Here is a 14,894-nt window from a genome sequence, read left to right as displayed (position 1 = left end):
TGCATAACTAATGCATAGGTTAAAAATATCTACCAAACAAAATATTATTAATACACAAAACTAATACAAGCATTATTTTATCTAATGCATCCTACCAAACGACCATTGCGCTCATGCTTAGCATCGGCCATCCTTTACTAGCATTACTATAAACGGGACTTGGATGGGACGAACTGACGAGTATGGGGTAAACCTGAAATTATGGTTTTAGATAGGGTTAAATTAGTAATTACGATCATTTCTATAGAGTCAAATTGTATTCACTAAGCTCAGACACGTGTACTCCATCCGTATTCATCCATGTTGAACCCTTATTTTCTCTCTTTCATTCCATTGGTGCTCTTTCCCAGTTTCTCACATTTCTCCTAATTTGGTCTTGACTCTTTCAATCAAGCTCCTCGCGTTGGTAAGTTTTTTCATGCAATCTCTCTCTTTGTTTCTTCACTCTTTCAATGTTGGTCCATCTTTGTTCTATTTATCATCTGGTTGGACCTCTCTGCTTTGGTAATCTTTCTTTATTTTTTGTACGATTTGGTGGATAATATGATAGTTTCTATTCTTTTGAAGGAAATTTATAACAAGAAATTGCTCATGCATGTCACTAATTGTACCTAATTTCATTTACCTTATTATATTCTTATTAAGGGATCTAGTAATTTGACCCAGGGTTTGAACTTGGGGTTTTGAGCATTCGATCAAATTTTTACTTCAGAGTTGGACTAATCAGTTGAAATGCCATATTAGTATTGAGCACGTTGATAAAGGTCCAATTCATGACGGAATGGTTACTTTCTCTTTCGAAGAATCAACATGTTTTATTTTGACCTTCTAAAGGTGAGATTTTGGGAGCAGTAGTTATCATGGTCAACAAGGTAAAAACTATAACTTTTCTCTATTGTTCCTCATCAATCCTTCCTCTCCATTCAAACTCTCTTTTTTTTTTACTCTTTTTCCAGTTATCTGTGTTTTTGCCCTATTATTATTTTATACGCAAATTCTGTGCATAATGTTCAAACAAGGGAGTGTAGTGGGAGAGTAAACGTTCTTTTGCGGCAATATAGGTTTCAAACTCAAGCTTGCTACAGATGCTATATTACTCTATTTTTCTGTTGCATGGTTGTATTAGATGTAAGTTTTTTATTTCTTTTATTTGGAATAAAAAACCTTTATTTGGATAGTAGGAATGACATTACTAAATTCACCAAAAAAAAAAGTAACAGCTATTCGTTGCATTTCATTGAAATTTTTTTTGTTTCTCCCATTCCTTAGTATCTTTCTTGATTGTGTCTTATCTTTTTCTTTTAACTTTGTTCTCTTCGTTCTTTCTTCTTATTAGTTTAGTTCTGCTAATCCAAAGGCCAAGACGCCAACTTCTTTGTCTCCAATTCATTGCAATTCCAAAAATGGAGAATAAAAAACTTCTGGTGAAGTGGTGATGTTACTCCCGATAATTTGAGTCCGTCCAATAGTGATGGTGCCGCGAGATTCTCCGAGACAAAAGTGTAAAGTGAGCCTTTTAACATCACTGATTATTGTAGGTGTTAATTATTTTATAGAGATTCCCTAGAATTGCATGCAAGGTGTACTTTAGTCTATTTCTCTCCCTCCAAACGCGTGTACTACTATTTATTAACATGTGTATTTTCCATCTCCTACTTCTCTCCCATCCTTTCTCAATTTCTTGACAAAATTTTCTCCTTAACATTACTGCATCCTCCTTCGCCGTTGATGCTTCTACTGCTATGCTCTTCTCTGTGATTTTCATTTGAATCTCTTTCTCCTCTCGCTTGGTGTATTGGCAATTGTTGCACATCGATGCATCGTTTATTGAGATTTTTTTTTTAAAATTGCTCAATTTGATTTCGAAGTGTCTCTGGTGTGTGCTTTATTTTGTTAAATTCTGGTGAAGTATTCTCTATTCTTGCTTTTTTTATGTACTCTGTTGTAGCTAATGTGGTTTTAGTGGGTATCTGATAGTTTCTTTCTTTCTGATAGTGGTCTTATTGGATTTGCGCATGCATTGGTAACTTTATCGGATTTATACGCTGATTTACCGAGGATATTTGATGATAAGCCTAAATGAACTTGTGACGACCTGACCCGTCGTCTCGTGAGTTACCGTCCCGTTTTCCCCATTTCCTATTTCTTTATGCTTCATTATCAGTGTTGGGTGTGAACGAATTGATTTGGATTGGTTTAGTAGAAATGAGACACTTAGTCTCTTTAAGGAAGGTTTGTTTTGGAAAAGTCAACCAGACGTTGACTTATGTGTTAGGGGGCTCGGATTTGAATCCCGATGATTCGGTTAGTTTCGGGGGATGATTTGTGACTTAGGAGTGTGATCGGAAGTAATTTTGGAGGTCCGGTGTAGAATTAGGCTTGAATTGGCGAAGTTAGTATTTTGGCGAATTCCGGTTGATAGGTGAGATTTTGATTCGAGAGTCGAATGGAATTCCGAGAGTTGCTGTAGCTTCGTTAGGTGATTTGGGGTATGTGTGCAAAATTTCAGGTCATTCGGACGTGGTTTGGTCGGGTTTTTGATCGAAAGTGTATTTCGAAAGTTTTTAGAAAATTAGGCTTGAATTCGATGAGTTTTGGGTAATTTGATGTTGTTTGAGGTGTTTTGATGATTGGAAGAGGTTTGAATAATGTTATGAATTATGTTGGCATGTTTGGTCGGGGTCTCATGAGGCTCGGATAAGTTTTGGAAGAGTTTTTGGAAGATTTTTGTCGTTTGAGCATAAGCATGTAATGATCCAAAGGTTCATTTTTAGTTCTAGAGATCGAAATTTTATTTCGAGATTTCTAGAATTTAAATAATGAATTATAGGAGAGATCTGGAAAGTTTGGTCTAATTTCATCAAGTCGCGATTGAGTTTTTGACACGAAACATGAGTTAATTATTTAACGAGCGAAATGGATATCAGACTGAGCAAACGAGCTTCGAATTGAGTTTCGATTGAAGGACTATGTTCGTATCATTATTTGTGACTCATAGAAATAAGAATCATCGAATTCCGAGTTCGTATGATGGAGTTAGAGCCATTTTAGTAAAAAGAAAAGTGCTGCAATTTTTTTGGCTGCTGCTATATTTTTTTTAGCAGCGTGAACAGTAACCGCGCGGGTGAACAGTGACCACGCGCGTGAACAGTAACAATGCGGGTGAACAGTACTTCCGAAAAATTTGAGTTTACAAAACAAATCATCCGCGATTTTGGGTCATTTTTCCTTTATGGTTGATCATTTTGAGACCTTCTTGGTGGAGATTAAAGAGGGATTCAAGGGGGAACGACTTGAGCTAAGTTTCTTGGACTTAGAACTCGTTTTTATTGTGAATTCTACCTAGAGATTCATGAAATATAAGCCTACAAATCAAGAACTAGGGTTTGAATTTTGAAACCAAACAATTAGGATTTGATGGGTCATTTGAATTCGGATTTGGGAGTTCTTGGTATGTATAGACCGGCGAGACAAGGAATCCGGTGATGTTAATTTTCTGATTTTTCGAGACGTGGGCCCGGGGCTCGGGTTTTGTCAAATTCGTGAATTTTGATATTTTTCGATTGCTTTCGATTGGGTATTGTCTCTTTAGCATAATGCGACATATTCGTTGTGATTTTGGGCAGATTCGTCGCACGAGGAAGGTAATTTGTGAGGCAAGGGCATAACGAACTAGACTTTGACCGTTTTGAGGTGAGTAATTGATGTAAATGATGTCATGAGGGTTTGAAACCCCGGAATTTCACATCGTAACGCTATATTGAGGTGACTTGCACGCCGGATAGCGGGCGTGGGGTAGAGCACCGTTGGGGATTGTGACTTGGTCCATCCCGAGAGATGTTTTTACCGTGTTTTCTACTTGAACTAAATTGAGAATCATCCTTACTTGGATTTAATTGTTACATTTGGGCTTCTTGCCAATTATTTGAATCCTTCAGGGATTGATATCACTGCTTTTGCATATTTTGCATATCATTTGACCTCAGTCCAAGGTTTTAAATACTGTTTTGCAAACTCAGTCATCTTTCTAAGATTTGAAAACTTAAATGATATTTCTAAATGATATTTTGGGCTGAGAACTACTGTTTTACAAATGCCCAAGGGGCTTATGATGATTTCTGGACTGAGCATGGATCGGGCTGCGCACCGTAGCAGTGTTATATTGATATTGAGGCCGAGAGCCTGGTTGATTACATTGATATTGAGGCCGAGAGCTTGGTTGATTACATTGATATTGAGGCCGAAAGCCTGGGTGACTATACTGAGATTGATATGAGGCCGAGGGCCTAGATTTGATGCCACGAGATGGCTTAATATTACGCTTGGGCTGTAGGAGCCCCTCCGGAGTCTGCACACACCCTAGTGAGCGCCGTCGACGATAAATAAATGGATGGCTTGGGTTGCACGCCGCAGTGGGTACTAGAGTGTACTATCATATGCATTGCATTGCACTCATGCATTTGTTTTTATCTGATATACCTGTCTCAGTATTTGGTACTTTGACTTAATTGACTTGTTGCTTCACTATTTGTTGTTCTAAACTGCCAGTTATAGTTTGCTTTGTATTTTTCCATGATTTCTTATTCTCAGCCTTTATTTATGTTTATTACTCACTGGGTCGGAGTACTCACATTACTCTCTGCACCTTGCGTGCAGATCCAGGTACACCACATGCTAAGTGAGGAATTGTTTAGCTGAGCAGGCAGTATCCGGGAGTATTGAGGTAGCTGCATGGCGTTCGCAGCCTTGATCTCTCCCCTCTATCTCTATCTTTTATTCCGTATTTTTCCTAGACAGACTTGTAATAGGTGGATATTCTGTATTAGAGGCTCATATTTGTGACACCGGATTCTGTTGGGCTATGGTGTGGTATTTTAATTGAACTTCCGCATATTTTATTATTAATTATACACTTGAATGAAATGACTTAGTAAATTTTCTGTGATATTTATCTATAATCTGAATAAGAATTTGGGATAATATTGTTGAATGGTCGGGCTTGCCTAGCAGTGTGTTGGGCGCCATCATAACCGGGGTTGGGGTCGTGACAAGTTGGTATCAGAGCCTAGATTAATTGGTCTCGCGAGTCATGAGCCGGTTTAGTAGAATCTCGCGGATCGGTATAGAGACGTTTGTATTTATCCTCAAGAGGCTGCAGAACCTTTAGGAAAACTTCACATTCTTGAATTCTTATCGTGCGTCCTTGATTCATCTTGAAAAGAAACTTTTGAAATTCCTTCCACGCATTCGTATGCGCGCATGGGCGCTCAGTATCAGATGTGCTTCGATGGCTTGTGATTCCCCGATCGAGGGGCGAGGTGTTATCTCTGTGAGTTTATGGTGGGCCAGTTTGGAGGACTTGAGGTTGGATCTTTGCCTATGGCGGGAGCGCCGAGGTGCTGATTGTGTGAACAAGTGTTTTTGAACTTATATGTTCGGTAGTGTCCTTGTTAGTGAAAATGATGGTTGTGGCTATGTGATGAGTATGTTAGAACTGCGAGGCGTATCTATATGATTTGGAAGCGACGAGAAGGGTCTGCTGAATGATGGAAGAACTAATAGATGCTTGAAGTCCATCGTGATTCAAGTTATAGCCCGAGTTATGGGCGTGTGAAGAATATTTTCATGTCTCCTAGTTGGGAGTGAAGTAAATTTCATGTTGCGGTATGAGTACAGACTCAGGAAGATCAAGTGACTACGTAATGTTTTTGGCGGTGGAAGGTATGCAGAAATGTTAGTTGGGGGCAAAGCAGGTGGGTCATCTCATGCGGGGTGTTCTAAAGTTGTGTTATCCTTATGTTATCTATTAGAAGACCTCAATTGCAAGTGAATAAAATGTGTTGAAATCTAAATTGGATCGCCTAGAGAGTGGGCTTAACTGTTGTGTGAGTGAATGCGAGATTTGCAGAAGAGTTAAAAATTCTAAATGATTTGTGTTTCCACAAGCTTATGAAGGATCGAGTTTAATCTCACTATGGTATTGAGGCAACAATGGAGTATATGCGTTATGAGTATAGTATGTTGTAATCTATGGCTTCGAGCCAAGTTGGGGAGCTTGCTATTGGTTAGCGGATTGTGCGGTTATGTACTATGTTAGTTCCGATTTGATGCATGCTGGTGAATCAGTTTTGGTTGTGGAAATTGGGCCGAGAATGGCACGAGTGAAGGAAATTTTTTGACAAGATGTCATGAGCTCGGATGAGCAGGAGATAAGTTTCGATGTTTACGGTAAGTTGGTATTGCCTTCAACGTCACCTAAGATCTTTGTTTTGTAAAAAGGGTTTTGCGTCCTGGTTAATAATTCTTGATCGCTCTTTAGCGTTAGAGCGACCAGTGGTTTGGATGTACGCTCCAGATATTGTTGTGGTAGGTTGTGGGAGTGTGTCCCACGGGAAGATTATATAAGTGTGGCATGTGATCACTTGATTGATTAAAGATGTAAACCAAGTATGAAGTTTGCAACAGTGTGATGTTGAGTATAGTTTTCTATATGATATTTTGTATGCCTTGCTTCCTGTTTTCTAAGGAAAGTCCGTATTAGTGCGTGGGATTGGTAATTCCTTCCAGAGTTCGTTTTCTTTTTTTGTATCGCATTCGAATTGGTAGCCTGTTGGCATATTGGGGCATCGTATGCGGCTTTTGATTATGTCTGGGGTGGCTTATTGCCTGAGCAGTTCGTAATGGGTGAGACGAGATCATTGAATTCGAGATCAGTGCAATCTAAGTATATGAAGTAAATTAAGGGGTTAAGACCATTGTTTGGTTCAGAATGAGGTGACAGTTCTTGCCAGAAGTATAGACCCAATGAATTGTTGATTCGGTGGTGTTATGAATTTATACAGATCTCATCCGTCATATCAGTATTGTAAGAATTTGAACAAGACCTATGTATGTCATGCAGAGCATGGGATGTGTAATGATTTTTCTTCTATATGGGATCAATTGAAGTTCTTGACTTGTTGAGTACGTAAACGTTCATGGTTCGGAAAGGAGGTGAAGTCCTCATGTTACCTTAGGATGGTATGGTATATGTGATATGTTGTGAAGGGTTGAGATTTGCGTGTGTAAGGTTACATTTCAGTTTTGAATGGAAATTCATAACATTCTTAGGCGGTACGGGCAGCTTTAGGTGATTAGAGAAATGAGCTTCAGATGATTAGGGTGAATGATCTTTAGATGATTAAGGAAATGATATTGCTAATTGGAAGTGATTTGATGAGAATATGTCTCAGAAAAAGGTAATGTGATTAAACTGATGATATTTCGGTAGTATTGCGGCATGTTCTTGGTGGGTCCACTGGTGGTATTCGGGTTTGCTTGGTAGCACAGGGAAATTTTGAGTATCTGTCGTGGAATGATTGGGTATCAAAGGTGTGCATGTATTCGCACGGTGGAAACTGGAATCAGGTATGATGATTTGTGTGCCATATGGAGTTGGAGACTGGGAGTTCTCATGTACAGGCTAGGTTGTGGTGGTGGATCGTGTGTATTCGGCACCGTTTAGCGGCAATCGGGATTTGGAGGCTCGAGTGGATCTTTGTTTGCTGGTATGTTAGATTTTGGATGTGATGTCGGAATTCAGACTGGTTGTCTTAGTGTTGAGTGATTCTGAACTATTGCGCTACGGGCAATACCGAAAATGCCACGGGTTGAGTGATGAAGTGCATTGGATTATGTTCTAGCAGAGTGGTTTATATTTCAAAGGACCAGCGGACAGTTGGGAAGGATTGCTTTCTTAATTGGGCATTCGTGATGGATGTCAGTGCAAAGGTTGCTATCATTAATTCAGTTCCGGTGTTCGGGGGACTTTTCAGATGAGTTTCATATGGCTAGGCATGTCACCGGGCGAGGTTGTTGATTTCGGTATTAATTTGGTGCCGGACACCGGATCGTCTGGCTCCGATAGGAGTTGTAGTAGTGGAAGTCGAGCAGGATGAGTAATTGGGTGTTGCTCAGTGAATAACATACCGGTTATGTTCTATCAGGTTTGCATGGTGTGTGTTATTTGTTTCATCATGGGTGTAATGATTTGCTTTGGCTCCAGACATCAATTGAGCATGGTTGTCGATTTCAAGCATAGTGACTTGAGGTGTTTCCTATGGAGTAGTATTTGGATAGGAATGCGCGTTGTAGCAAAGCTGTGTGGAAACATGACATTGCGGGTCAAATTTGTGTGTCATGTTTCTATGATGTGAGACAGGGTCTCAGCCTTGTGTTGTGGCAGTACTGGTGAGTTTGAGGTACAGCTCTCTCAGTTGAGTCATTTTCATGAATTGAGTATGTTCGGACCGTTTCTTATGTGTGCACGTATTATGCAAGTTGTGGCTTAGGCATGTATTGATGTGTCATGTCACCTGAGTAGTGTGTTTGGTCAGAAGAGATCGTTGAAATCATTAATGAATGTGAACGGATTCGATTTCAGTATGTGTGATGGGTAAATATTGAGGTTCGGTTCAAAATTTGTTATGGTAATTACTAGGAGAGAATGATTTCATGAATGATTGACATAGGAAATGGTTATGATTTATTGTGTGTTTCCTTTATCATTGGCAGTATGTGAAAGTGTTGGAATGAGGCTTTAGTTGTTAAGAGGTTTCCTATCGATATTCGATTATTATGTGCAGCTACTGTGAATAGAAATTATCGTTCTGAGTGTTTGAGTTATGTGGTATATCAGATAATTGCACCTGATGTTGCAGGTATGGGTTATTACAGCTGGTTCGGGCTTATTCTGAGTATGGATGTGAAGTTCTAATCTTGTGTATTATTTCGGAAGGTGCAGTGTGGTTCTATGGTTTATGGACTAGATGGATTGTGAAATTTTAGCTATGTTGTGTTATTGGACCTATGCGAGATAGGGTAGTATGGGATCACCCACGGGTATATTCTTGGTAAAGTCGTTCAGCTATTGGTTGGCTTCTAGGACAACTCTGGGTATGCTCGAGGACGACCGTTTGTTTAAGTTGGGGAGGATGTGACGACCCGACCCGTCGTCTCGTGAGTTACCGCCCCGTTTTCCCCATTTCCTATTTCTTTATGCTTCATTATCAGTGTTGGGTGTGAACGAGTTGATTTGGATTGGTTTTAGTAGAAATGAGACACTTAGTCTCTTTAAGGAATGTTTGTTTTGGAAAAGTCAACCGGACGTTGACTTATGTGTTAGAGGGCTCGGATTTGAATCCCGATGATTCGATTAGCTTCGGGGGATTATTTGTGACTTAGGAGTGTGATCGGAAGTAATTTTGGAGGTCCGGTGTAGAATTAGGCTTGAATTGGCGAAGTTAGTATTTTGGCGAATTCCGGTTGATAGGTGAGATTTTGATCCGAGAGTTGGAATGGAATTCTGAGAGTTGATGTAGCTTCGTTAGGTGATTTGGGATATGTGTGCAAAATTTCAGGTCATTCGGACGTGGTTTGGTTGGGTTTTTGATCGAAAGTGTATTTCGAAAGTTTTTAGAAAATTAGGCTTGAATTCGATGAGTTTTGGGTAATTTGATGTTGTTTGAGGTGTTTTGATGATTGGAAGAGGTTTGAATAATGTTATGAATTATGTTGGCATGTTTGGTCGGGGTCTCATGAGGCTCGGATAAGTTTTGGAAGAGTTTTTGGAAGAGTTTTTGGAAGATTTTTGCCGTTTGAGCATAAGCATGTAATGATCCAAAGGTCCATTTTTAGTTCTAGAGATCGAAATTTTTATTTCGAGATTTTCAGAATTTAAATAATGAATTATAGGAGTGATCTGGAAAGTTTGGTCTAATTTCATCAAGTCGCGATTGGGTTTTTGACACGAAACATGAGTTAATTGTTTAACGAGTGAAATGGATATCGCACTGAACAAACGAGCTCCGAATTGAGTTTCGATTGAAGGACTATGTTCGTATCATTATTTGTGACTCATAGGAACAAGAATCATCGAATTCCGAGTTCGTATGATGGAGTTAGAGCCATTTTAGTAAAAAGAAAAGTGCTGCAATTTCTTTGGCTGCTGCTGTATTTTTTTAGCAGCGTGAACAGTAACCGCGCGTGAACAGTGACCACGCGCGTGAACAGTAACAACGCGGGTGAACAGTACTTCCGAAAAATTCTGGGCAGTGAGTTTATAAAACACTTCATCCGCGATTTTGGGTCATTTTTCCTCCATGGTTGATCATTTTGAGAGCTTCTTGGTGGAGATTAAAGAGGGATTCAAGGGGGAACGACTTGAGGTAAGTTTCTTGGACTTAGAACTCGTTTTTATTGTGAATTCCACCTAGAGATTCATGAAATATAAGCCTACAAATCAAGAACTAGGGCTTGAATTTTGAAACCAAATAATTAGGATTTGATGGGTCATTTGAACTCGGATTTGGGAGTTCTTGGTATGTATAGACTCGTGACGAGACAAGGAATCCGGTGATGTTAATTTTTTGATTTTTCGAGACATAGGCCCGGGGCTCGGGTTTTGTCAAATTCGTGAATTTCGATTGCTTTCGATTGGGTATTGTCTCTTTAGCATAATGCAATATATTCGTTGTGATTTTGGGCAGATTCGTCGCACGAGGAGGGTAATTTGAGAGGCAAGGGCATAGCGAGCTAGACTTTGACCGTCTTGAGGTGAGTAATTGGTGCAAATGATGTCCTGAGGGTTTGAAACCCCGGAATTTCACATCGTATCGCTATATTAAGGTGACTTGCACACCGGATAACGGACAAGGGGTAGAGCACCGTTGGGGATTGTGACTTGGTCCGTCCCGAGAGATGTTTTTACAGTATTTTCTACTTGAACTAAATTGAGAATCATCCTTACTTGGATTTAATTGTTATATTTGGACTTCTTGCCAATTATTTGAATCCTTCAGAGATTGATATCACTGCTTTCGCATATTTTGCATATCATTTGACTTCAGTCCGAGGTTTTAAATACTGTTTTACAAACTCAGCCATCTTTCTAAGATTTGAAAACTTAAATGATATTTCAGGCTGAGAACTACTGTTTTACAAATGTCCAAGGGGCTTATGATGATTTCTGGACTGAGCATGGATCGGGCTGCGCGCCGCAGCAGTGTTATATTGATATTGAGGCTGAGAGTCTGGTTGATTACATTGATATTGAGGCCGAGAGTCTGGGTGATTATACTGAGATTGATATGAGGTCGAGGGTCTAGATTTGATGCCACGAGATGGCTTGATTTTGTGCTTGGGCTGTAGGAGCCCCTTCAGAGTCTGCACACACCCCCAGTGAGCGCCGTCGACGATAAATAAATGGATGGCTCGGGTTGCACGCCGCAGTGGGTACTAGAGTGTACCATCATATGCATTGCATTGCACTCATGCATTTGTTTTTATCTGTTATACCTATCTCAATATTTGGTACTCTGACTTACTTGACTTGTTGCTTCACTATTTGTTGTTCTAAACTGTCAGTTATAGTTTACTTTGTATTTTTCCATGATTTCTTATTCGCAGCCTTTATTTATGTTTATTACTCACTGGGTCAGAGTACTCACATTACTCCCTGCACCTTGTGTGCAGATCCAGGTACACCACATGCTAAGTGAGGAATTGTTTAGCTGAGCAGGCAGTATCCGGGAGTATTGAGGTAGTTGCATGGCGTTCGCAGCCTTGATCTCTCCCCTCTATCTCTATCTTTTATTCCGTATTTTTCCTAGACATACTTGTAATAGGTGGATATTCTGTATTAGAGGCTCATATTCGTGACACCAGATTCTGTTGGGCTATGGTGTGGTATTTTAATTGAACTTCCGCAGATTTTATTATTAATTATACACTTGAATGAAATGACTTAGTAAATTCTCTGTGAAATTTATCTATAATCTGAATAAGAATTTGGGATAATGTTGTTGAATGGTCGGGCTTGCCTAGCAGTGTGTTGGCGCCATCATAACCGGGGTTGGGGTCGTGATAGAACTGATCTTACACTGCACGTGGAGGAGCTATCTGCCGTCTTTCCTCTTTCAAATAATGGTGTAAATGCAGATTTTATAAAGAAGTAAGCATCCTTCTAACTATAAGCTAAAATATGATTAGAATTGTAAATCAACTATAATTTTTATTTTTATTTAAAAGCTGTAGTACCCCAAATGATTATAATAAGAATGGAGAAAGAGGGTAAAAAATAAAAAGAACCTTAAAGTAAATTGAGCCACCAATCCAAAAGTTTTCTTCCTGTTGTAATTAATTGAGCTCTACTTCTTCACTTTTCATTCCAAAGTTATATGAGATTTTTCAAATTGTTAAATACATTTAAACATTATAACAAGCAAAATATTTGAATTTTTTTGTTCTTGGGTTATCTGCTAGCATTTGTATCAGTGGGCTTTTGTCACCTTAAGCTCTACTAATGATTGTTATATGAAGATTTATTTGAGGCTCGAAATATAACCCATAAAAGATTGTATATTTTAGACAAACTTTGGTAGGAAGATATTCATGCTCCCAACTCTTAACTCATTTCTTAATGCGTCTGACACATAAGATGTAGATGTCATAACATCCTTCTTCATTAGTAAAGACCAGTATTTACTTTGTTTTCTATGCATTTCATGACCTCATTCCGAACTGACACTGACACTGTTGTATACGTACTCCTCTTAAGTGTTGCCAGTTCTGATGATTAATACTTCCATTTAAGATGTAATAATATACTTTCTTTAAAGAAATCGAACTTGAAATCAGTCCCCAAGTGTGGTTTTACATCTGAATGAATGACTGGAACATGAGGTTCAACTCTTTAATGTTGCGTATATATCTGGTACTTTTGGAATCTTTCTAAGGAAAAAAAGAAAAAAAAGTTCAAAAGTAGCAGAACTATTGAGAATTATTTCTTTGTTCACTTAGAAGACACTGGTGACAAATGAATGCCTTATCTTTATATGTCTTAGCAAATGCATCCCAACTCCATGATTTGTAAACTACTTCTGCCAAGGGCAAAGATATTGTTGTCCACTTTTGCATATTTGGAGCTGGTAAGTGAAGAATTATGGTGTCGAAATTTTTAGATTACTTTAAACATCACACTTACATGATAATTGTTTATATGTTAGGATCGACATAAAAACCGTGTACTGAAATAATATAATACTAACTTGCATATCGTCTCGGAGAGGTTTGTTTATCTAAGCTTAGAGTGATTTGAATCATTTATTTTCTTTAACCTTTTTACATTTTGTAAAATCTTAAGGTGCAATGCTACAAATTTGAGTTGTCAGAATACTACTGAGCTGCTGAACAATTATTCTATGCTCAATGCTATACCAAATATGTACACTTTATGGAGCCACAAGATTGAAACATGAATAATCAGGATTGGAAGCACTTTGTAGGTCACCATATTAATCATTTAGTTTAAGGACTTGAGTCTTATACCTATACATTTTATGATGAATTCTCGGCAGTCACGTTAACCTTTGAGAATGAGATTACGAGTTTTTGTACAAAATTCCATGAAGTTTATTTTTGGAATAGAATTTTACCCTAAGTAAATCATTGCTTCAACCAAATATAAAAAGGGATTAGGTGATGCTATATAAAAGGTGATGGAGAAAATTTGCCAATCTAAGTCTCGAGAAGAAAACTTACTTTGTGAAAGTGAGAGTGCAATACAAAGCCAAGAGAGAAAATACAATTATAAGAAAAATGTTTCTTGTTCTTCTATCTTTGAGTTTAGATTTTTGAGAAAAATTTCAACACAATATTTCGTTCAATTTGTTCACGGGTTTTATTGATCAAAGAGTTGATAGCAAGGATCGGTCTCGTGTGGATACGCACAGAGTCTTCGCGCTATCGAAGAAAATTCTGAAACGAGGCTATCTTTACCAGGTACATCTTAGATCCAATCTTTGACATGTAAATAAATTTTAAACACGAAAAGATCTGCCTAGGATTGTTATTGTCTTCCACTGCGTGTCACGAACATCTATATGCAATCCTTTAGTGGTATTAGAGCCGTGGTTTATTGTATCTAAAATTTATTTATGAAATATTTTAAGATTATATTTGAAGAGTTCAAATCATAATACATGTTTCTTATGCAATAGTTAAATTGTTTGAATGCATATAGATTGATATTATTTTATTGTGAATAAAATATGTATACATATAAGTTAAACTTTGAGATAGTTTGTAACTTAAATTTAAATTTTTTATTAGATACGACGGTAATCTCTAATAGGTTATTAGTTTCTACTATTATGATAATTGTCATTAATTCATGAGATGTTAATTAGCCTTCTTTTCTAACTTTGAACTTATGAAGCTTAGAAAGAGGTTTGGATGTTCACTATTCTAGGAAAGTTCTAATATTGTGAGACATACTGTGACCAAAAAAACTTCATAGAAGTGGACCAATTGTGTAATTAGATATGGGTAAGTTAGCTCTTTACTAATATCTGATTTATAATGTCTGCCTTGCCGGTACTGCGTGATACTGATAGATTAAGTTATGTTATTCCTTTCTTATCATCACCTAATCAGATGAACGAGTCATTTCTATTATTGTTGAAGTATGTCTTTCTGTGCTCTTGAAAGAACAAAAGAGATTTTCTTAACTAATCTCCCAGCGCAGTAGAAAAGAAGCTCTTTCCCCTGTTTCACAAGCATAATATTATTACGTTCATCCATTGCTATATAGAACTTACTGGAATGTGAGATAGTTTCAAATAGCGATATTTCGCTCCAGTTTTTTTTTTTTTTTTTTTGAAAAGGTGAATTACAGCTTATGGAGAGAAGGCATATGAGTAATTGATTAGCTTTGGATTCACATTTGTATCAGTTCGAATTTGAGGTACTATTCCTAAAAAGTATGGGATGTTTCTGGCTTTTCACCATAACTACAACCTCTCTGTCTCTTTTTTCTCAAACACAGCACGAGATGAGTAGAGTAGTATTGTATTATG

General features: G+C 38.0%; 1 long non-coding RNA gene across 1 annotated transcript; it reads left to right on the top strand.

The window, feature by feature from the left end:
• The first annotated feature begins 305 nt into the window (after window positions 1-305).
• Window positions 306-4,945, top strand: LOC104215534 (uncharacterized). The gene is made up of 4 exons (XR_011404976.1): window positions 306-406; window positions 667-872; window positions 1,337-1,507; window positions 4,657-4,945. It is a non-coding gene; the product is annotated as an uncharacterized lncRNA (long non-coding RNA).
• Window positions 4,946-14,894: the final 9,949 nt, after the last annotated feature.

This window comes from Nicotiana sylvestris, chromosome 2 (genome assembly GCF_000393655.2).
Source record: "Nicotiana sylvestris chromosome 2, ASM39365v2, whole genome shotgun sequence".
NCBI classification, from domain to species: Eukaryota; Viridiplantae; Streptophyta; class Magnoliopsida; order Solanales; family Solanaceae; genus Nicotiana; species Nicotiana sylvestris.
The sequence above is the reverse complement of the archived record's forward strand: the minus strand, read 5'-3'. Positions and strand labels throughout refer to the sequence as shown.